Source organism: Dipodomys merriami, unplaced genomic scaffold, assembly GCF_024711535.1.
Source record: "Dipodomys merriami isolate MVZ:Mamm:240054 unplaced genomic scaffold, mDipMer1.0.p SCAF_13, whole genome shotgun sequence".
Taxonomy (NCBI): domain Eukaryota; kingdom Metazoa; phylum Chordata; class Mammalia; order Rodentia; family Heteromyidae; genus Dipodomys; species Dipodomys merriami.
In genome coordinates this window covers 32,439,521-32,463,603 of record NW_027202604.1, presented here as the reverse complement: position 1 = coordinate 32,463,603, position 24,083 = coordinate 32,439,521, and the positions used below count along the sequence as shown (strand labels likewise).

Sequence of the window (24,083 nt, the reverse complement as noted above, 5' to 3'; positions counted from 1 at the left end):
GTCCATTTTCAAATGCTCTTGTTACCAAGGAGGAGAGGAAAGGAAGTAATAGTACACTTCCTGTTCTGCTAGTGAGCAACATCTTCAAGTCTGTGGGCTGTCTCAGCTCACCAGAATACATACATTAACTATAAACAGTTTTAATATCGTTATCAAAGGCAAAATAAATGGGCAGATAAATGCTTTCAGAAACATACCACCTTGATGAGGGTAAGAAAGCCATCACTACCTAAAACAGACTTGTTTTTAGTAACAAACCAAAGTGAACTTACTCGAGAGTTAATGTAGATGCCTTTGTCACACCTCTACCCTCTTTCTTTTTTTGGGTCGTCTCGCACTCTCTCAGTGGATAGGACATTTATTTGACTTTTTCAAGCACACTGTTTCACAGGATAGATGGCCAATCCATTGCCAGCAATTGTTTCTAACTAATTTTATTCTACACATAAGCCATCATTCAGAGATTCCTCATTCTTGCTCTTTAGACACTGATGATATAGGAAGTTGTGTTCTTGGTTTTGTTTTTGTGGAACTCAAAGTTCTTCTGTTTGTTGTGGTTGTTGTTTATCTGCCTTTTCCTTCTGGAGCAAAGTGTTTGAATCCAGGCCTATCAAGAATGCTAGGCAAGCATTCTACCACTGGAGTCATACCCAGATTTCTTTGGTTTAGTAATTTGTGTGTGTGTGTGTGTGTGTGTGTGTGTGTGTGTGTGTGTGTGTATGTGTGTGTGTGCACATGTCAGTTCGAGGGCTTGAACTATTTTTCCACTCAACACATGCACCCTACCACTTGAACTTGAGTAGCAGCTAATACCACAAGTCTGAGCCACTTACACCCAGTGAATAATTTGTTTTTTGAAACAATGTCTTGGTAACTTGGTCTGGGTTAGATTGGAAGTTATGTTCCTCCTCTTTCTGCCTCACGAGTAGCTGGGATGACAGGCTTGAACCATCATGGCCAGCTTCCAGCATTCTTAGCTTTAACTAATATACATTTATATTTTTCTATATCTTGTTTTTTAAGGAACTCCAGTAGGGTATTTGTTGAGTGTTTACTTCTTGCTTGGCACTCTACTAACCATTTGGTATTTTGTGTTTAATTCTGAGAACAACTCTGTGAGTTTGATGATATCTCTCCCATTTTTTAATTTTTTTTTATTTTTTTGTGAACATACTGTACAGAGGGGTTACAATTACATGGACAAGATAATGAGTACATTTCTTATCAAGCATTGCAGCCTCCTCCTTTGTTAACCCTTCACATCCCTTCCCAGCCTCCCCCCCCCACCCAATCCCCCCCCCCCACCAAAGTTGTAAAGCTCTTTTTGGACATGACAACTTGTACTCCTCATTGTTGCAACAGGTCCACCTGTATCCTTAAACGACTTGTTTTTCCCCATCTCCTCCACAAATTATACCAACATCAAATATAGTGAAAGCAGGGGTTATACTGTGGGGGAGGGACATACAAAGCAACAAAGAAATAATCTTATAAATGCATTAGAAACAAATGCATGAAAGAAAAAAAACATATCTAGTATATGTATGAGTCAAGCAGAAAAGGTCAGATAATGTGATGTTAGGAAAATGAACCCTTAGATATGTATTTTTCTATATCTTAAAATTCACCAGGGCCGGGCTGGGAAGGTGGTTCAGTGGAAGAGTGCTTGCCTTACATGAATGAGGCCCTCGGTTCAATTCCTCAGTACCACATAAGCAAAAAGAAAAAAGCCGGAAGTGGCACTGTGGCTCAAGTGGTAGAGCACTAGCCTTGAGCTGAAGAGCTGAGGGACAGCGCCCAGGCCCAGAGTTCAGGCCCCACGACCAGACCCCAAAAACAAAACAAAACAAAACAAAATTCACCAGGGCCTAATCAGGAAGAACTAACTGGGCCGTGCCACATCATCACTTACTCTTTGCTACGCACTTCACTTTTACTTAGAGATAGAAAGTCAAGCTGCCTGCTGATCCCAAATGCAGTTTCAAGGGGTTAAGTGGCTGAAGAAAGGAGTTGTGTATCTGAAATCATAACACTCATCTTCTAACCCCCAAACACAAAGGGAATCCCAACAATAAATCACCATATGTCAGCAACTAATTACAATCACTTTAAGCACTAGGAAACTACATCATCTCAATAAATGTTGTGACATCGCAGCTCTGAACTATTAGGGGGTGGATGACAGGAGGGCTCACAGTGTTGCTGGATGGAGAAGTAGCAGATGGGCTTGAGTATCTTTCTAATTGGCAGAGACCGCAAGCTAGATCAACCAGGGACAGGACCATTATCCACAAGGTACTGTCTAAATATACCTGGAGATTGCCCAACAAGGACCTTCATAATACATAGATGATCAGTCAAGCAAGGGGGTCTGATGGTCCAATGAAATGCAACACAAAAATCTCCTCCAGAAGTTGGAACAGGTGCATCTCAAACAGTGGTTCAGTACAGATAGGAGAAGGGAGACTTTAGAAGTACAACGTCTCTACAAATTATTGGTTAGAGGAAGGCACTCAGCCTCTTTGAACTAAGGTTTCTTCAGCTTTAAGTGAGGATGATAATTCCTACCCTGGAAGGTTGCTATAAAGATTAGAAGTCATGTCTGCAAAGTTGCTGGGCCTACAACTCAGCCTCAATAAATGAGAGCTAGTGTTCACTGTTAACTCTATTGTGCCTGACTATAGCTTCTCAAAAGACAAGTTACCAGTTTTGCTGCAAGTACTGAAGCTACCCAAACCAAGGACATATTTCCATAGTTTCTACTATTGCAAAGACTAGTTAGGCCCAGCCAGTCATATCAAGGCCTTGGCTACAGAATCCAAGGCCACAATATTAACAAGAAAGACATCAATAGACATCAATATTAACAAGAAAGACATCAGTGCTGGATAGAGTAGCCACAAGAGCCAAGCCCAACCTTGCACAGATGCCTAACATAGCAAATCTACCTGGATATAGAAACAATGATAAGATATTATTTTTTAAAATGGCTGATTTTGATGGACCATGGAATGAACAATCATTAGTCACACAAAGGTCAATGCATCCATTGAACAATGAAGACACTGTTTTGAAGGTATTTATTTGTACACTGTGATAATTTATTTGTAGAACAATCTGGAAATCATGATCAAAAGTTAAAAATGTAAAACACACCACTTTGGTGTTTGTGACAAAGTCTTGCTCTATACCCCAGAGAAACTTCGAATTCATTTTCCTCTCAGCCTCAGCCTCTCTAGTGCTGGGTTTATAGACATAAGTAACATGATGGCTGTAGGATGTTATTTTTCACTGAAAAATTCAAATTCATTTTTCAGGAATGAATTCTGCACATCAACCCTTCCTTGCCTATAGAATCATGTGGTAAAGAAGATGCATATTAGACCTTACTCCAGCTCTTCCTTTTTCTCCTTTAGCAATTCTATGCAGTTTACAGTCATTTTTATTTTCAGTTTTAATTTTATTACCCTTCTTTCACTATCCCCTCCCAGACTCTTAAACTCCATAACAACAGGTTCCATGCCTGATTTCCCTTTTCTACTCATAGGACCTAATTTGGACCAGTGCTAAGTAGCACTTGGTAACTGTAGGCTGAGTGGGAGAATGTAATGCGTTCTTGAATGACATTCCATAGTTCTCTAACTTATCCACTTGGGCTGGAAGTCAAAAGTACATGTTTCCAAAAATATTATTTTTAGAAGCAAAACGTGTAAAGAAATAAAGAATACCAGCCAACAATCTTTCATGTGGCCTTGTTACAAAGGAACAAACACTGAATTGTCATTGGCAGGGAAGTATAGGCTAATGTCAACTTATATCTCTAACATCCATCTTAGATAAAGAATGGATAGTCCATACTGCTTTTATATACTAGGTATTAAAATATATTTTTATTTCTTGAAGACAGAGGTCTAATCTAGTCTAATCTTGAACTCCAGATTCTTCTACCTTAGCTTCTTGATCACTGTGATTCAACATTTGAATCACTCTTTCCAGACCATTTTCAGTTTTAAATGAAGTGTGTTAACATATATATATATATATATATATATATATATATATATATACTCACAATTAATCTCTCTTGAAAAATAAACAATAGTATAAAATGCCTTTATGTGAAAGAGCGGAAGATGATAGAAAGGAAATGCTGTTTTGACCAGGAAAATTCTTATAGCATTAATATACTCACAGACATGCAATATTAAAGAAGAATAATTTTAAAATACGATGTCTTATACAAGCAAATGGAGATGGACAGACAGTTCAGATAATATTTAAGAAAATTAGACAACATTATGAGCCAATCCAAATTACCCAGATCCTACTTCTTCACCAGAAGAGACTATTTTTTTCTTCTAAATTTTATGAAAAATTACTTTAACTCTTCAGTTCAGTACTATACATGGGAGCTGAATTCTTCAATCTGAGAAATGGATACTGGCCGTTGCTTATGAGTGGCTCCAGATAAAACTCAAGTTCTGTGGGAACCTACTTGACAATCCTGCAGGTCACAGAGCTTTTGGCCTGTAACTTCTCACATTTGGAATGGTATATTCATCCTACCAAGGGCTGTTCTGGCTTCCAGCTTTTATAAGACAAAGGAAGAAAAGTATAGGGGGAAGGAAGGAGAAAGAAAAGGAAGGAGGAACAAAGAAAAGAAGGGAGGGAGGAAGAGAGGAGAGGAGAATGAGGAGGGAGGGAGAAAAAAAATGAATCATCTCATTAAAATTCAGAAAGCCAGTGAGCCTAGAACGTCAAGTAATATGAGATATACAAACAAAAGAATTCAGCAATCACAGTTGAAGATGTAATATGTTCTGACAATTATGGATGAGATGCGGACAGTAATCCATACTCATGACACACTCATACTAAAAACTTAACTCTTACCTAAATGATTCATGTTATGGCTTCAGTGATATAGACTTTAAACCTATTGAAAAATGAGCAAAGTGTGAAACTAATGTCTCCCCTTTAACACACTCACACTTTGGAATCTATATAAGCTATCCTCATTTTCCTAGTGTTCATATTTCTCCTACATCCATCCAGTTATGGGCTAAGATTTTCTAGATCAACGACTACTTCGTTTTCCATAAATGAAAACTTAAGTCAGGTTCTGAATTAAGCTATGACTTACCTATTACCCCTTTTATATCATTGTCTTTGCCTGGAACTTTCATGTGTGAATTTGAATCGAGTCTTAAATCTAAGGTCTTAAAATTCATCACCACTGAGCAGCCTTCATTGCCTATGGCATCTATGGTCCATGATCACCTCAGTCTTCAGCTCAGGGGGGTTCTTTGCTTTAGATTTCCTATATAATTTATAATTATTCTTATTTGTAAATTTTATTTCACTCTTTTTTGGTACCCTCTTCAGACTCTATGCTCCAACCACAGGTTCCATGAGTGAGTTCTTCTCCTTTGTACCCAGAAGACCTAGATTGGTCCTAGCTCTTAGTGGTACTTGGTAACCATAGATTAAATGGAGGAATATAATGCATTGTAAAGAGAGATTCGATTCACTTTACTCTACATTATCCCATTTGGTCTGGGAAAAAATCACACAGGCAAGTACTATTACCAATTTTCAAGGAGCAACCAATTCTGTTTTTGAAAATTCTGCATTCCTAGTGACTATGCATAAGATCTGTGGAATTGCCCAATTCATGGGGAATATTAGAATGGAGATATTAGAACTGCTCCCTTCTCATCACGATGCAAAGTCTGATGGCAGTTGTGTAGATAAGGATGTCTAAGGAAAATTCTTTCAAAACAATGGAATCACCTTGTTTAAATGCGGAGAGTGAAGAAACGTGGTTGTCGGGATTCTCGAAAGAAAGAGAACAAGCATGAGAGAGAAAGAGAAATGGGCAGAGCGGGGAAGGAGAGCGAAGAGAGAAGAGGATTAAGAAATTGGCTCTCGGGAATTTGAAGGCTGGCAAGTACAAAATCTGCAGAATAGCTCAGCAGGCTGGAGACAGAAGCAAAGCTAATGTTGTTGCCGCTGGTGACCAAAAGCAGGTTGTTGGCAGAATTCCTCTTCCTTGGGGTATGTCAGTGTGTTTTACAAAAGGTCCTCTGGGGATTGATTGGCACCTACTGTCATGTGAATATGCTTTGCTCCATGTCTAATGATTTAAATGTTAATCTCATTTTCAAAACTCTCTTTAAAGTGTCATCCAGGTATATTTGATCTAATATGCCAGGTGCCAAGGCCTAGGCAAAGTGACATAAGATTGTCACACTTGGACACTGTTAGGCCATTTACATATTACTAAACTTATCTTTTCTGGCAAAATGAAACAAGATGCAAGTGCAAACTTATTCTAAATGTCATAAGATGCAAAGGCATGTACTTTTTAAAATGAAACATCATGTTCTGAGTGACTAATAGCATGCATTTGGACCCATACATAAATTGCCTTCACTGAGTTTTATTGCCAGTCGTCAAAAAATCATAATTTTCTTTTTGCAAAGTTTGTGGCTGATCATAACTAAAAGAAGATCTATCAAACTCCAAATTTTCTAAAAGCTTAGCAACAGTTAAAGCGTATGGATATAAAGTATGCATCTAAATAATGATATTTGACTATTCAAACAAAACCACATTAATGAAAAATACAATATATACTTTACAAACCCAACTCACCAATTGACAATAATCCAAAAGTGTGTATATATTCATATACCAATGTTTATGTGAAAACTTCATCCCATTTCTAAATGGTTTCTTATTACATGGAATTCTTTCCCCAACAATGATATTTAATGAAGAGTTACCTTCCTTTCAAAACAAATGTAGTTCTGAACCAGTGCATAAGTGGTAAAGTGTTTTAACCACATGGGGGTTAATAAACATTAAAGTTCCTGCTGTAACCAGGAGTCAAGCTGATGTGAGTTCTGACATCAGGAGTGCTTTATACTAGTTGCATGGTCAAGGTCAAAGAATTTCATGTCTCTGATTATCAGTGTAGGTTTAACATCTCAGGGGTCATCAGACTTTCAGGATGAAGATAGTATCACATGAAACAATGTAAGATCACTAACTAACTTGTCTAGTACTTTGTAATGATGTTATTCATTGTACAGTATTACAACTAACAACACAATTGCTCTCACTTGGGTATATTCTGAGCAGATCTCCTCAACACTCAATATTCGTCTGAAAACTTTTTCTCTCTGTGTGGCAATGTAGGGAGGTGCTGAACATGAAGTGAGCCCAGAGTTTGCTGATTATGTCAGGGAAACTAGTAACCGCTGTGGAAAAGGATCAATGTCATTCATATGGACCCCAGTGAACTGTTATGAGAATAAGTTGTCAGGAAACAAAGTCAGCTTCGCTCCTGAATCTCTCTGGTTTTGTCTGGCCATGGGCACTAGGGCCCTCACTTGAGCCCAACAGGGGTCCCCTGCTGTTGGATTTACAAAAATATGTGCTTCTAAGTATTGTTGTTTGTTGGTTTCTGTTTGTTTGGGGATAGGGTCTCACTATGTTGCCTAGACTAGCCTCAAGATCAAACCTTCTGTGCCAATTAAATACCCTGTGAAGCTACAAAATATACTGCTGTAGAACCCACCTTCATCTCAGATTAAATAAACTGAGTAATTCTGATAAGTGGCAGGGATGAGACCCTTATCACTCAAGGGTTACTGGATATGTGTGTGTATTTGTGTGTGTGTATTTGTGTGTGTGTGTGTATGTGTGTGTGTGTTGGGTGGGGAGGAGAGGTAGAAAAATCACATCATTCCATCGTCAAATAAATGCCTGCTTTGGACACATGAATTTCACAATGCACCTAAAGATTGTGCAAATCCCAAGGTAAAGAAATCCATTCAAAATCCAGATATTCCTAAGCAAATTTGTGCTAAGGATTTTTTTTAAGGTATTCTATTTCTACCTAGAAGAATTAGTGCTCAGCAAAACATGCTCTAGTTCCCAATGCTGGCTGAACATCAGAATCACATGGAAAGCTTATTTAAAATGTAGTTTCCCAAAACTTGTCCCCAGAGATGCTTATTCTGTATCTCTGAAGTGGGGCTGTGAATCTTTATTTTCTTCTAAAGCTGCCAGGTTTTTCTGAGGATCATATTTTGTAGCAATTACCCCCAGAAAGTTTATATCCTGTCCTAAAACCAGGCCCTCCTCCTCCACTTCTAAGATGAGAACAGAGAATGTGATTTTATTATATTCAACCTCAGGTTTCCTGCAGTATCTTACATCTACAGGAAGCTCAAGAAGAGCTCAGGGCTGAACAACTAAGCATGAGAGTTAACAGCACTGGGATCCAATCCTATCATGAATGCTAGACCCAAGTTAAACTCCAGTAATTGTATGCTCAAGTCATCACAGGGAAACTTACTTGGGTACCACAGCCTCCAGGAATATATTTGCAGGGAAGACCACAAGTATGGGCTGGATCAAGATGAGAACTTTAAGTATCAGAAGGTACTGAGTGATGCGAACTATTCAAAGATGGCAGAAGTTTTAACATCGGCAGTCTGGCAGCTAGGGTTGCATGAGAGAAAATGTCAACCAGCAATACTTGAAAAAAGAGAGAGAAGGTAGAATGGAGATACCCACCAATTTGTAGGCATGAACCTCGTTCTGAAAAACAACAGGATGAGAGGACTCCCTGTGAACTGAAGATAGTGCTTCCCAAAGGAATGCAGTTTTCACGTGTCTAGCGGCCCTAAGCCAATAACGACAGGCCCTGCAGAGGTAAGTGTCTGTGCAGGGGAGCGTCCTACCAGCGAGAGGATGGAGACGGCTAACTGTGAAAACCTCCATTTAAGAAATTATTTTTCAGAATGTAGTATATATACACAATGGAATTCTATGCCTCCATCAGAAAGAATGACATTGCCCCATTTGTTAGAAAATGGAAAGACTTGGAAAAAATTATATTAAGTGAAGTAAGGCAGACCCAAAGAAACATAAGTCCCATGGTTTCCCTTATTTGCAATATCTAGTATATGTATGAGTCAAGCAGAAAAGGTCAGATAAGGTGATGTTAGGAAAATGAACCCTAAGATATGTATTTAAATGTTTTTTTTCTTTCATGCATTTGTTTCTAACGCAATTATAAGATTATTTCTTTGTTGCTTTGTATGTCCCTCCCCCACAGTATAATCCCTGCTTTCACTGTTTTTGATGTCGGTATAATTTGTGAGGGGAAGGGGAAAAACAAATCGTCTAAATAGGGATACAGGTGGACCCCTTGCAACAATGAGAAGTACAAGTTGTCATGTAGAAAACTAACTTTACAACTCCGGTGGGGGGGGGAGGATTGGGTGGGAGGGCGGGGGGGAGGATGGGAAGGGATGGGAAGGGGAAACAAAGGAGGAGGCTACAATGCTTGATAAGAAATGTACTCATTATCTTGCCCATGTAATTGTAACCCCTCTGTACAGTATTTTCACAATAAAAAAATCACAAAAAAAGAAATTATTTTTCAGTTCTTTGGTTGCAAACAAAAGTAAAAAACTCTGGGATGCTAAAGCAAAGGAGTAAAAGAAGAGAAAGGAAAGGAGAAAAGGAAGGGGAAGAGGGAAAGGAAGGGAAGGAAAGGGAAGGGAAGAGAAAAGGAAAAGGAAAGAAAAGAAGGAGAAGGGAATGGTAAGGGAAACAAAACTCAGCTTTGCTTTATGGAGCTCAAGAACTATACATGAAGACAGGGCCTGATAATTCAAGTTAGGGTATGTGCTCATCTCCTTGGTATACCAGGGCAGTAAGAGAAAGAGCCTGACTAACAAAGCCATTCCAGGTCCACTTGCAAGGTGGGGTCATGATTTATTATGCAACCAGGCACACAGTGAAAGAGATTTCACTGTTGGGGAAGAAAATCTGTTCTTGTGAACAGCAACTGTAAACAGGAGTCCTCTACAATATCAGGAGGTGCTACCTAAAATGTCAAACAGCATTAGATTTTCTTCAGAAATGTCTAGTGCAGCCAGTGCAATCAGCAAAGGGTACACCACAGTCACCCAAGGGAATAAAACAAAACTAGAAACTACATGGGATAGCAGATGGACACTGGATATCTTTCCATGAAAACTTCCCGCATTCAAAACTTTTAACACAGAAAAACAAAAATTGCCTTGTGCTCCATGGAAATTGTCCATTTGGCAACCCAGTCATAAGATAATCCTGCTCATGACAATATGAAAGCACTTCATTACCTTGCGAGATGCTTTTTTTCTCATTATATACATAATAACCTCTACTGTTTGCTCATTTTCTTAGCTCTCTAATTTAAGCCCCAAATCACTTGTTAATCCCTTTGCATATTGGATTTAAATATGAAATACATTTAATGGGCATAAATATTTTATATATATAATGCAAATGCACTTTTGTACCCAATTTATTGCCATCTTACAAAACGCACACCAGAATAGGAAATTAAAAAAAAAAATCAGAGGTCAAGCATATATCTCAAGGCTTAGTAAAGAATAGATGTCACCCCATTCTGTTTCCCCTCCCCTTTATTCAAATCTCACCATCAGGCTCAGATGGATGCTGGATATTTCTCAACAAAATGTCACCCTTGAATTGCTTTGCACAATGTAACCGCATGATGCAAAAAATGATCAACTGAGTTTACAACTCAATTCTAGGGTTGGCATTCACATTGTAGTTGATGAAACTATTGAGCCAAAACTCATAACAGCCATCACATGCGCCCTGAAAGTCCACTCACACGCTCACCATTGATTCCATGTGCCATTTCCCCCTCATGGCTACCATGTAAATTTTATCCTCTTCTTAAGTGTTCTTCCCATACTCACCATAAAAACCCTGTTCTCTGTTGTCTCTGTTTTTGGTTATGGTAGACTGTGTCTTGTATATATGTTTATCTGATTTGGGAAAGGGAAGTGGAACATCAAAATGGTGAGACCAAGGAGAAAGGGTGAACCAATGCAACAACAATACTCACAGGACACTATGTTGAAAATGAACTTTACAACTTGCAGGGAAAGGGACTGGGTTGGGGGAGGTAGGACAAAAAAGGGAGGGGGTAACAATGTCCAACAAGAAATGTACTCATTACCTTACTTATGTAACTGTAACTCCTCTGCACAACACCTTTACACCTTTACAATAAAATTAAATTTAAAAAAAACCCTGTTCCCTTTTCCACATTATCTTATCAATTCCTGTCCACAATCTCTATGCAATGCCTCCATCATACCACAAATCACATTGTAATTCCAGTAATCTTTTTTACAAATAACTCTTGGAGTGAACATATATGTAGCATGACTTTCCATAGGTGCATGCCAGAAGTCTGTTCTTAAAAGTTGGTCTACAGGAACTCATTAAAGGTTGGCCAACCACCATGATGTGTAGGATTGCTGATGTGGTACACAAAGTTCCTGTTGTTTTTTTTTTTCTAAAGAAAAACTTTGAGGTTGAGATGTTTTGCCAGTGAAGACTTCAATCAGAAAGTAATGAGGAGCTTTTTCTATTAACTGATTAACTTCCCCTCCAATGACATCCTATTCCACCAAAGCTTGGACTATTCCATTCATAGGTAACCACGTTCTATTTCTGCGTTAGAAAGACTCTGATCACCACTTTTTCAGACTCTACCATATCTATTGCTAATTCTGTAGAATTAGATGCTCCCTATACAATTAAGCATGTTGAATACCCACTTAATAAGTTGGCCCAAGGACAGAGGACCAGTTCATTAAGAATTTGATACAAAAACTTTTTCTTTAATTATGTTTTTTCATTAAACTGTTGCATAAAGGAGTTCGCATTCAACAAATGAACATATGAATACAAATGTTCTTATGAATACATCATTCTTCCTCTCCCTCCCAACATGCCTCAATGCTCTTAAAGTATATAACACCAAGGTTCAGCAGCTAGCTCACAGAGGCCCCACAGATGAGCAAGGCATTCTATCATGATCAGATGTAAGGGAAATGGCATTTCACCTGCTTAAGTTAATTAACCCTGAATTTTGGCAATGGAGGTGATGAAATCTACCATTGCAATTCTATTTCTGCACATCTTTCTACTCTCTAAAACACCAAGAAAGGAAAAATAGCTCCTTTCCATTGGAAGAGTGCATTTTAGAACTTTCACACATTCTTGGTCTGTTGCTCAGATGGTAGCACATGACAGATTTGGGGAATAATCTATCTCGGACAGTAGCAGGGCATGAAGGATTAGACGGCTTCAGTCAGGTGAGTTTCCATAACAAATTTTACATTCTATGCAATGGTAAGTAAGCAACTAGAGGTCTGTCAAGGAATTGAGATTCGAGCTTGAGTCAGCTTGGTAGAAATCATAAAATTATTTAAAAAGATAGAAAACATGAAACAATTTCTCATTGATGTCTTACATTAGCAATGCAAAAAGAAATATATAAAAGTAACTAAAACAACCAAGTAAGGAAGTTAAAGTATGAATTCCACATGATATCTGATATATATAGTCCTAAAATTCCATATAGGAAATAGTAACTTCGCATAAAAAATGGAAATTGAACAACCTTCAAAACGAACTTATTAACAATATTTCCCACTTGAAAGGCTATAAAACTCACAGGACACAAAATGACATTAACTTTTGTTTCCCTGCAAAAAAATGTAAAACTCCTTCATATGCTCATATATTATTGCTATCCTTGGTAAATGTTGAAATTCAAAGCACCCGCAAAGTGACTGCTCTTCTCCAGAATAAAGAGAAATTCATTTCCCAAAACTGACAGAATTACAAACAAAGAAGGAAGTAGCTTTTATAAAATTTCAATCACATCCGACTGAAAACAGCTAGAAACATTTTTACATTTCTGTTCTCTGTCACATTTCAGCCTTTCTTTAGCAGGTTTGGCAAAATGGGCTACAGTTCAATTAGTAGAAAGAATACAGATGAGAGCTCCGTCAGTAATTCATCTATTCTCACAAATAAGCTTCTTGACCATAGCCAAATCCATTTCTCCAGAATGAAATCTCAAATAGTGCTAATCTCATCTCAGTTCTGAAACAGTGGCTTGCTGTAATAGCCAACTATAAAAGGACACACTATGGAAATATTACATTTCTCTGCCTCCACACGGGGAAAGGAAATTGCAATGCCTAGCCTATGGATAAAGATACAGGAGCAAATGTAAATCACTTTACTATTTTAAGATAATGGCAGTTCCAGTCTGTAAATTATAACATTCACATAGCTCATCTGCAACTCAGGTGTCATATTGGATAAAAGCATCAAGAGAATAAGAACATAATAGCAAACTCAGCACGGAGGTTGTCTATATTTGTGTCCTGTTTTAGTCTCTATACCCATGGAGAAAAAGCTCCTGTATATGGATAAGAAAAATGAAACAGAGAGAGGTTAAAAAACTTGGTCTAATTTGAGCAATATGCAAGCAGTGCACCCAATATTTGAAATCATCAAATCACTCAGGACCAACATGCTGGCTTACAGTACTTCCTTCTAGCACAGAAAATAGTATTTTCCGTCCACACAGACTGAATGCCAACTTAAAATGTAGGATTCAATTTTCCTGAACACATATTATGGTCCCATTTTTCAGAGTTTATTTTTAATCTATTGATTTCAGGAGCCACATAAGAAACTTGCTAACATTTTATTAATTCAGACAGACAGGAAACATTTCTCCTCTGAATGGCAGTAATGGCTTAAAAAGTATGCATTTTAGTTATTACATTTAATATAAACCACAATCTACTTGTAAATTGTTCCTAATAAAGGGATTGACTAGAATTAATGAAACTAAATTCATAATGACCTTGTGTTACATAGTGCGTGCACACACACACACACACACACACACATACACACACACAATTAAAACTCCTTGATAGTATCTAGAATGATTGTGGTGTTTGTAATCATGATCATTAGATCAAAAAGAGGACAGGGAAATAATCTAAGAATTTTAATTTGATTCTAGTTATCGGTGAGACACTGAAATGAGCTAAAAATATTAACAAGAACTTCTTTATACAGAAAAAGCAATGAGGTATTCAGAGTTTACACTTGTGAATGACGTTTACTCCACTGTAGGGAAGATTAGTCATGTGCTACTACAAAAACACAAGAATCTTTGCAAACTTGTGTCTGCTTCAAAACATGTCGCAAACACATGTGGCAACATTATCAAAGCTGGTAATTTTCCATTTTTAATACTACACTATGACATCTTACCACTTGGCACCTCTGTCAGGAATAAAGAAAAGTAGAACTTAAAATCGTGGAAGTAGTATACAGCATCTACATTATATTCCACACAAATTAAAAGAGAGGGAAAGTGTCAGAGCCTCAGTTAGGAGCTACTTGAATTTTAATGACGAATACATTTTGAACAAGTTGTGTGCTTGATTTTTCTACTTTATAAACAGTAAGTAATAACACACGGAAAAGGCAAGTTCATCAAAACAAGGGGTAATAAATGAAAGGTAGCACAAAGCATACAAAAGTCACCAGCACAGACATGGAAATCTCTGCTGTTCGACGGCCATGTGTCACAAGGTTGAAGCAAGGAATGTCAAAATAAGGAATAATGTTGTTATCTGTTTCAACATAAAAAAAGCCTATACTGACTATACTGACTGCAGAGAGAGAGAGAGAGAGAGAGAGAGAGAGAGAGAGAGAGAGAGAGAGAGAGAGAGAGAGAGAGAGAGAGAGAGAGAGAGAGTCGGTTAATTGACTTTGTAATCAGAATGTGCCACATACTGAAAGTCTTAAACACATTCTACTTACGGTTAGCTATATCTATCTAAAACAGGCATGATTCACTTTACTTCTCTGACTGTTAAAAAAATAAAAGCAGAAACTATGTTGAAAGAAGCAAGAATGTGCCAAAGATCACACAGCTGGTGAACTGCAGAGCAAGGGCTCAGATTCACAATATCCAGATTCAACCTCCCATGCTCCTGATTACTCCGTATGTCTCTCATGAGTATCCTGTGTCCTTAAGAAGTGAATTACTTGTAGTCATCTGTTCAGTCAGGATAGAAATTCTCCAGGGATTTTCATTACAGAAAATATGGTTGCATTAAAGCCAAATCTCCAGTTGTAATCCCTCACATCTAAGGATCCTGGATGGGCAGGCTTATACAGTAATCTTACCAGGAGTTAAGATATGTGACTCAAGTCACCATGAGCTCTATATGGGTACCATTCACCTAATTAAATACAGTAAAACTAAATGCAGGGCTCAGATCCCCAATTAATTTGCACATCTGCAAAGAGTCTCAAATCAATAAGTAGCTAACAGGTAATCAAGTGAGTCACTCATGACAAAATACTTGTATTTCCAGTTGATAGGTGGAGAACCATCATAATACAGATGACAATACAAATTTGAACAGCCCAAGATGATGGCAATATGCCTAGAACTAAGCTTTTAAAAGCTTGCTTGGTCATTTATTCGTGTCATTTTTAAAATATTTTCTTCTCATCCAAATAAGATTCATCTCCATAAGTACACACGCAGCACCTGTCTTTATTGGACATGTCCAGAACGAACATGGAAGGTGTACACAGCACCAGTACTCAAGATTTCTAGTAACACAATGGTACAAGATAAAAAGTATAAAAGTCCAGCCCAAATGTTCACTCTGTTAAAACTTAAGATTTCACATGGATTTTTTTAAGCTCATGATCATTATAGAATCAGCAATTCAAATTTCCTAGCTGGGAATGAACTCCCTATACCATCCTTGGTGGAAATATAAGCTGGGTGTTGCAAGCTCAAGTCTGTCATCCTACCCAGAAGGCTGAGATCTGATCATGACAGTTCAAAGCCATCCCAGGCAGGCCAGTCTCTCAGACTTGTTTCTCCAATTAACCACCCAAAAGCCAGACATGGATCTGTAGTAATGCTTAAGAAATAACGTGCTGGCCTTGCGCATGACAGCTCAAGGGCAGCTCCCAGGTTCTGAATTCAACTCCCAGGACCTGCACATACACAAGACCAATGTAAAAAACCTCAATGCTCAGGGCCACACATGGAAACTAATCTCTCTTCACAAACCATGAACATTTCAAACACAGAAATCAAGAAAAATCAAACCTTGTCTAAAAAGGAACTATTACTGTCATCTATTTCTATTATTTTTTTAAGTTTCAAAGATCAAATAACTACCACAAATTTTCTGTTGTTCCACTTGTCAAAGGTTCCTAATGACAAACATAATAGCTTTGACAAAACAGAATAGTCTATGAACCTGTCCTCAGAATGTACCTGTATTTTTTCACCTAGCATGTTTTAGGTGAGAGATACTTAAAAGTGAAACACAATAATTTATGGGGGAAGTGTTTATTGGAAGTATATGAGCATTTGCTCACTGTGCCATGTGTGCTTTGATAAAATATTGCATGATATTTCACACAAGTCTTTGGTGTTTAGTGGCCATCTCATTGAAAATACAAACATTTTAAACTGAGTGTCTTATTTTTTGTCTTTATTTGCATTGGAACAACCCTAAAAAAAATACAGCCTATACCATTTCCCAGGTAACAAAACTGAAATCTATAATAATCACATGACTAGCAGGAAAAAAGAAAAAAGGAAGGAAGGAAAGAAGGAAAGAAGGAAGGAAGGAAGGAAGGAAGGAAGGAAGGAAGGAAGGAAGGAAGGAAGGAAGGAAGGAAGGAAGGAAGGAAAGAAAGAAGATCTGAAATTGTTAAAGAGTTTTGTCTGAATTCAATTTTTTCAAGCTCTTTTCCTGACTTAAGTAACTCACGTGATACAGGAAAATATGTAAAATAACATCTATTCCAGTGTGCTAGGGAGGGGGGCCACATTTGTCCCAGTTTTCCCAGGGCATTCCTGATTTTTAAAATTAAACTCCAAATCCAGGAGCAGGTGGCTCACACCTGCAATCTCAGCTACTCAAACTTCCTCAGGAGGCTGAGATCCGAGGGCTGCGTTTCAGATCCAGCCTGAGCAGAAAAGACTGTCATATTCTTATCTAAATTAGCCACCTGAAATTTGGACCTGGTGCTGTGGCTCAAGAGGTAGAGCCCTAGGAGGAAGGAGGGGGAAGGTGCCCCCCATGGTGGGGATTGCATCAGTGGTCAAGTTCAGCAAATGTACCCACAGAGGACGCAGCCGTTCTTTATGGTGTGGGAAGAGGATGAACAGCGTGTGATGCCTGAACTGGACATTTTTCACACAGCACAGCAGTAGACACAGTGGAAAAGTGCAGGCAGGGTGTACCAGAGAGGAAAACAAGGTAAACAAAGGCTTGTATGAGAATGTGTGTGTATGGGGGAGGGGGTCACACACAAGTTGTAGGGCTAAAAATGAGAATGGCCCAGCTTAGACTGGGAGCCTGAGGTGGTTGGGAGATGGATGAGTGAGGTTGGGAATGAGAAACTGGGAATATTCACCTAGAGCCATACCTAGTCCTTTTGTGCTTTTGTTACATTTCAGATAGGATCTCACTTCTTATCCAAGCTGTCTTGGACCCTGATCTGCCTATTTGTACTTCCTTATAACTCAAATGACAGGTACATGACACCATACCCAGGTTTTTACTGATTGACATGAAATCACTTATACTTTATTTGCCCTGTGTGGCCTCAACAAGTGTCTCCTGATCTCAGCCTCCCAAAGAGCTGAAATTATAGGAATAAGCTGCCACACCCAGCTTGGCACTTCAGTATTGAAAACTAAATTGTCATGCATGAATGTATGTGACTTTGGAAGACTTACAATGACGTATCGTGAACACATCTGTATATATGTGTATTTTATTGTCAGTCAGTAGACTTGCTCTCCCTTGAGCTCTTTTGCTCAAGGCTAGCACTCTACCAGTTTGAGCCATATCATACTTCTGGTTTTCTGGTGCTTAACTAGAGATAAGAGTCTCACAAACTTTCCTGCCCATGCTGGCTTTGAATTATGATCCTCAGAGCTCAGCCTCCTGAGTAGCTACGATTACAGCCTGAGCCACTGGTATCTGGTTTCACAATTGCCTTTTATACCCAGTTTCACCTTTATGACTCATGATAGGCAAACAGGTGCTCTTAATCCACCTGTCACAGGGACACAGGTTCCTATTAGTTTTGCAGCAGGTTAAATATATCCAAGACAATGAATGACAGAGCAGAGATATGACAGAAAGATAATAATAATAATAATAAAACAAAGAACATCAGGACTGGGGAGACGGTTAAACGGTAGAGCACCATTCTAGCAAGTGCAAAGTCATGAGTTCAAACCCCAGTACCAATAATAACATTAAAAGAGACAAAAAGTATCAAGTCAGTACTTGGTATATACCCTAAGGGAGGAACAAACTATCCAATAGAATACATAAAACATCAGTAAAAGTCTTCTTTGGTTTATAAATAAACATTAATGATCTCTGATCAAATTTTCTTCATATAACGAATGAAAATATAGAAGGCAATAAATTTAGGTAATAAATCTTGGCTCTTTCTTCAGAGTTAAAACACTGTTTCACTGAAACAAAGAGACAAACAAAAACAATCTTTCCATCTCATTTTGGAGAGATTACCCGCTCCCCGTTGAAATAGATTCATTCAATTAAAAGCCAGTTTTCACAGAAGATGAATTTCTTCAGATGAAAAGAGGTTAGAATGAACGTATATTATGTCTATGTCTTTGAATATAACAAAGAAGAATCCAACCCACAACACCATTATCTGACAAACTTGGAAAAGTCAAAAATTACAATGGGGCATTTTCAAATGAGAAGTATAATTAGTTAGGTGACTTTTTCTTAAGAACTAAATTCAAGTAAAAGATGCCCTGTGAACTTTTCAGAAGGAATTGAAACCAAAATATTTAATGCTGGGGAGAGGTGCAACCTGAAGACATACTTCTGAACATGAGAGAGAGAGAGAGAGAGAGAGAGAGAGACAGACAGACAGACAGACAGACAGACAGACAGAGAGACAGAGAGACAGAGACAGGAAGATAGAGACAGGAAGACAGAGACAGAGAAACAGAGACTGAAGTAGGTAAAATAAGGGCATGATGTTAAAATCCAACAGTATATGACAGTTTCTTTCTCTAATCAGTTTTAATCAACTACCAAAGAGAAGTGAATACAAATAGAGCTGCTGAATTGGTTCCCAAGACTTTTAAATTCCCCGAGAGTAGACTAAAATAAGAAAAATAAAATGAAATAAAATGTATTCAACGGCTGAAAAAGGAGAAATTGCCCTGGGGATTTGGTCCATAGTTTTGAACAATCGGTAACTTCTTAGAGTTCTTTGGGTTTTTTTGTTTGTTTGTTTGCTTGCTTGTTTTTGCCCTTAAATCAAAAGGTCAACCTAGCAAGTTCCACAGGGGAAAATAATTAGCTTTATCATTTGATTTCTCTGCCTTGAGGCCAGTTCAAACAGTCAACAATAACAAAACAAAACAAAAATCAATAGCATTTAACAAAGGAGCAAAAAAGAAAAAAGTATATTTTCAGAGAGCTTGTGGTGGTGGTGGTTGTTTTCATCTGAGCAATCTTTCTGAAGCTCTCAACCTACAGTGGAGTTTGCTGCGATGTCTGTCTGGAATGAAATCAGGACCAAGATACCAAGAATCAATGGAAAGATGGAATCTGCTTATTCTCGCGAATGACATGGGATCACCTCCAGGTGTCTGCCTTCCAGCAAACTCCTAAGTGGAGACAGAGGGAGAACCAACTTGCCAGTCAGCCTACCAGCCACTCCTCGCGTGCTTGAAAGAAGAGCTACAAGTTCTTCCTGCTCCCATCTCACTGGCTAAAGAACATGAACCCCCAACACCCCCAAAATAAAAAAAACACCAGAAAATGCACATTTTAAATTACTCTCTATAGTAGTCCAAACAACTCCGTTATCCCGTGATACATCCACCTCTCATCTAATTAAACTAGTCACTTCTCACACAACTGACAAAAACTGCTACTGTGGACATGTCCCTCCTCCCACCGTGCTGATTCCTACGGGAAAACCAGAAAAAGTTCCCTGAACTCTTCCCAAACAAACGTCCCAAACAAACGTCCAATATACCCCCAAGATCCCCACACGCACCGCACACTCTAAGGCCATTGATCTCTTTAATTCTCCCTACCCAGACCCCATAAACCTTTTTATTTCCCCTCCTCCATATCTTAAGCCTCTAGCTCTCAATCTACCGCCTCATCTTCCTGATGCGGGCTGCAGAGCGAGCGGTGGCTGAAAATAAATAAATAAGTAAAACCTGTCCATGCCTCGGACTCTGGGCTTCTTGAAATTCGGGAGCCAAGGTCCTACCCTATTCTAATGGACACCTTTCAGTACTGGTAAAAAGACGGATCGCCGGATGTAAAGACCCAACACAGATCTCTCCTCTCCAGCAGAACAAGTGGGTTCGTGGGATCTCCAGGCTGGCTGAGAGAGGAGATGGAGCTTCAGGCAGATGCTTTTTTTTTTCTTTTGACTCTCCAAAGAAACTAGGACCCCCCCACCCACCCCGCCAGAAGTTGCTGAGGATCCGGGTTACCCTATGAGCTCCCTGCGCAGCCTCTGGGGAAAATGATCAGGTACCCTTGCAAAGAGCAGAGAGAGGGCTGAGCAGTGTCCTTCCCCAGCACCGATCCAGGCACACAGCTTCACTCGGGGCTCTTTGCTACGCGGTCTCTAATCCTAACCCCAGGTGTTTCCTTCCCTAGGAGCTGCAGCTGGGGTGCGCAGACCCCGGGGGAGATGGAGGGGAGGAGGGGATCTCTCCCGTCCGGACCTGCGCGCCCTGGGACGCACGGGAAGCCAGGGCAATCAGCCTGAAGCCTTTTGGAAAGATTCCCCCAAAGCCTTCCAGGCTCCGGGCTCCTGCTTTGATGCCCACCTCGCAGCGCCCCAAACTTATTTTCAGACTCACAACGGAGGGGGATCGATCCTGGGGGTGAAGACGATGTCGTCGCGGGGTGGGGTGAGGGGGTCGAGCCTCTGCCGAGGTCCAGGTTGCTCAACGCCCACGGGTGAGGGACCCAAGGCTGCAGCAGCCCCCCACCCCGGTCCAGCCCCCCGCGGGAGTGGCAACCCCCTCTCCCCACCCAGCAGCCGGCGAGGATCAGGTCCCGAGCTCGCGATCCTGCGGACCTCGGGGTGCCGTCAGAAGGACCGGGCTGCGGGGCACATCCTCCCCTTACCTGGGGCACCCGAGCGCGGCGCGGAGCGGAGAGCGGCGGGCGGCGCCGGCGCGGTCCGAGGGTCCCCCGCGAAGTGGCGAAGGCTCCCTACTTGCGACCAATCGCCGTGTTGAACCCGGTGCCGGAGCCGGGCGGCCGCGCCTCCCCTCCCCTCCCTTCCCTCCCCTCCTCGCGCTCGCGGCGGTCCCCAAAACCCGGCGCGCTGGAGTTCAGAAAACCGGCTCTCTCTTGGGCTGGTGCGGGGGGGCGGGGGGGGGGGAGGCGCGGGGCCTGCGCGCGCGCGCGCGCGCGCGTGGTCACCACGGACTGGGCATGCTCCGTGCGCGCCGGGCGCTGCACCTGCCCCGCGCTGTCCCGATAATGCGCGCGCCCGAGCGGGATCTGGGGAAGCCAGGTCTGCTCTGATCTTCCCACCGGGTGGTGGACGCCTGGTGTGTGTGTAGGGGAGGGGGGTGGGGGGTGGGGTGACCAGGTGGGGGCTTAGAGGCTGTGCAAGTAGTGTGTGGCTGGAGCGAGAATGTATCCCGGGATGTTGCCTTTCAGAGCGACCAAAATATTAGGGTGTACACCAGCAAGTGCGACTCATCTGGACCCCCCCAGTCTCTGTCACCCTGCAAAAAGGGGTGAGGGGAGATTCAAGGAATCGTGCAGGTGCCTTGGCTTCTAGAGGGTTGCGAATGGCTGGACTGAATGGGGATCTGGGAGTGGGCGGATAGCACTGAACTTGAGGAGCCAGAAGAGGGGGCCTTGGGAAGGGCTAACGTGCGCCCCTCTTACGTGGAGGACATTGGCCACAGACCTGGTGTCTCAGCCTTGCAACAAGCATTCAAGCTGGAAACGGTGCGCGGGGCGGGAGGGGACAGGGAGAAACAGATGCCATGGAAGAGGTTCCCAGACCCATCTGTGCGGTGTCTGGGCATATTTAAGAGCTTTTGTTATTCCAGAGCCAGGTGTATTGGATTATACCATTAGCACAATCCTTCTCCCCACGTGAACCTCCCCTTCGCTTAGATTCCCTTCACTTTCTAACTCCAAAATTTCCAGGAGCAGCAGAGAATAGCAGTGGTTACCCCATCCCCAAGTTAACGAAGTCTGACAGGCAGAGGAGAGTCAGTCCCCTGGAACTCATCTAGAATGCGTTTCCAGCAACCTCCTGAGAGCCTGAGTTTCTAGCCCTGGGGGAAAAAAAGCCCCCAAGGGTGTTTCTGAACCCCTGTCTTCCTGGACTACTTCAGTAGTCCCGAAGTGCATAAGCAACTTCTGACCATTTACACAATCATGTAAACCAACCCTGACGTCTCCATTATGTGGAAAACTATTTTTTTTAACTACTCCTCCGTAAGCAAACACCACTCAGCACCTACAAATATATGCAGCAGCCCTGCCCTATTGGTTCACAAAGTATGGTCGGATGGTTTGTGTTTTATCTTCTTCTTTTTTTAATTTTCTGTTTTTAATTATATTTTATTGTAAAGATGCTGTGCACAGGGGGTACAGTTACATGAGTAAGGCAATGAGCACATTTCTTGTCGAGCATTGTTACCCCTTCCCTTCATTAGACTTCTTTGTTTTGTTTTGTTTTTTTTTTTGTTTTTTTCAGCTCAATTTTTGAAAAAGTGGGTGAACTGACATGTGGAGATAGGTTTTGTGGTCATTTTTTTAACCACTTGAAATACCACCTCCTTCATGATTACTAAAATGAACATTAAAGAAAGAAGACCATTCATTTTCTAATTACTTCAATTTGGAGACTGATCATAACACCCACCCCCTCCGTGTTAGAGGCAATTCTGTGAAGCTGGAATGCTGGTGATATGTTTTCCTGGGTAAATAACTACGAATGATGAATCATTTCCACGTATGCCAAAGGGTTCTGTATAGCTGCCTGATTCATGACTTTTACTTTGCACTGTGTTGATTTTAAGATTCATTTTCTCCAACTTGTCAATTAAAAGTCAGTTACTAATATCTATGCCTACATGAATATGTACACACACCTGTACACATAATATGTATATAATGTATATCTATATAGATAGAATAGATAGCTGTATAGATATATTTATATCTATAGCTATCTATAGAGAGTTATGTATATATTGATATCTATCTATCTATATATATAAAGATATGGGTCTCTCTATATCTTTATCTCTCTATATACATCTTTTGATATATATCTAAAGATAGTGATCTATTTTTAGATATATATATATCTTCAGCTATACACCTATGTATGTATTTTATAGACATATATATGTATGTATTTATGTCTGCACATATATATACATAGATCACTATACAGCTCAGAATATGTGTATATACATATGTATCAGTAAAAATACATAACACAAAATGCTTATCTCCAGAAAGTAATCCATTGCATACACATACACTTATTAGTACATTTAGAAGCCCCCCCCCCACAAAACCAAAGAATATACATACTATTATATTGTCCCAATGGAACTACACATTGAAGCAATTTTCAGTTTTATGAAAATTTTGGGGAAAAATCCCTTAACTCTGATTCTCCAACTCAGAGGGAAAATATTTAGTTTTCATTCTTCTGTGCCTACTCTATGCTTAAATGTTGTATTGTAGCAGAAGAAGGGAAAGTAAATTTGATCCAAGACTTAGAATCTGCTTTAGTGTTGACTAGTTAGGAGAACAGATCTAGTTCATCTGGAGATTTGGATCATTTAGGTAAATATTAAGTTGGGAGGGACTTTTCTTTTCCTCTAATATGAATCCTTTGTTCCAATACCAGACTTGGTTGGAACCTCCCCAATATTTCCTCCAACTGTGATGGGATAGACAGTAACTGGCTTAAAGAAAGGAAAACTGTAATCCAGTCCCTTTTTTCCAGCCTGCTGAGAAGAAGCTATGCCCAGAGCCACCTCTGTCAAGATAGAAATCCTCTTGCTGAAGCACTCACGTATTGGAGTG

At 40.2% G+C, this 24,083-nt stretch overlaps 1 protein-coding gene across 4 annotated transcripts in view; it reads right to left on the bottom strand.

Moving 5' to 3' along the window:
* Cntn4 (contactin 4) overlaps window positions 1-21,235 on the bottom strand; it is a 793,681-nt gene extending 772,446 nt beyond the window's left edge. For 2 of the 4 annotated variants that reach the window (XM_070018985.1, XM_070018989.1), the window contains exon 1: window positions 21,135-21,235. The gene's annotated coding sequence lies outside the window, so the exon portion shown is untranslated. Of the gene's footprint in view, window positions 1-8,368; window positions 8,414-20,863; window positions 20,923-21,134 lie in introns of those variants that run through there. The other 2 variants (XM_070018986.1, XM_070018987.1) reach the window with 2 other exon arrangements.
* Window positions 21,236-24,083: the final 2,848 nt, after the last annotated feature.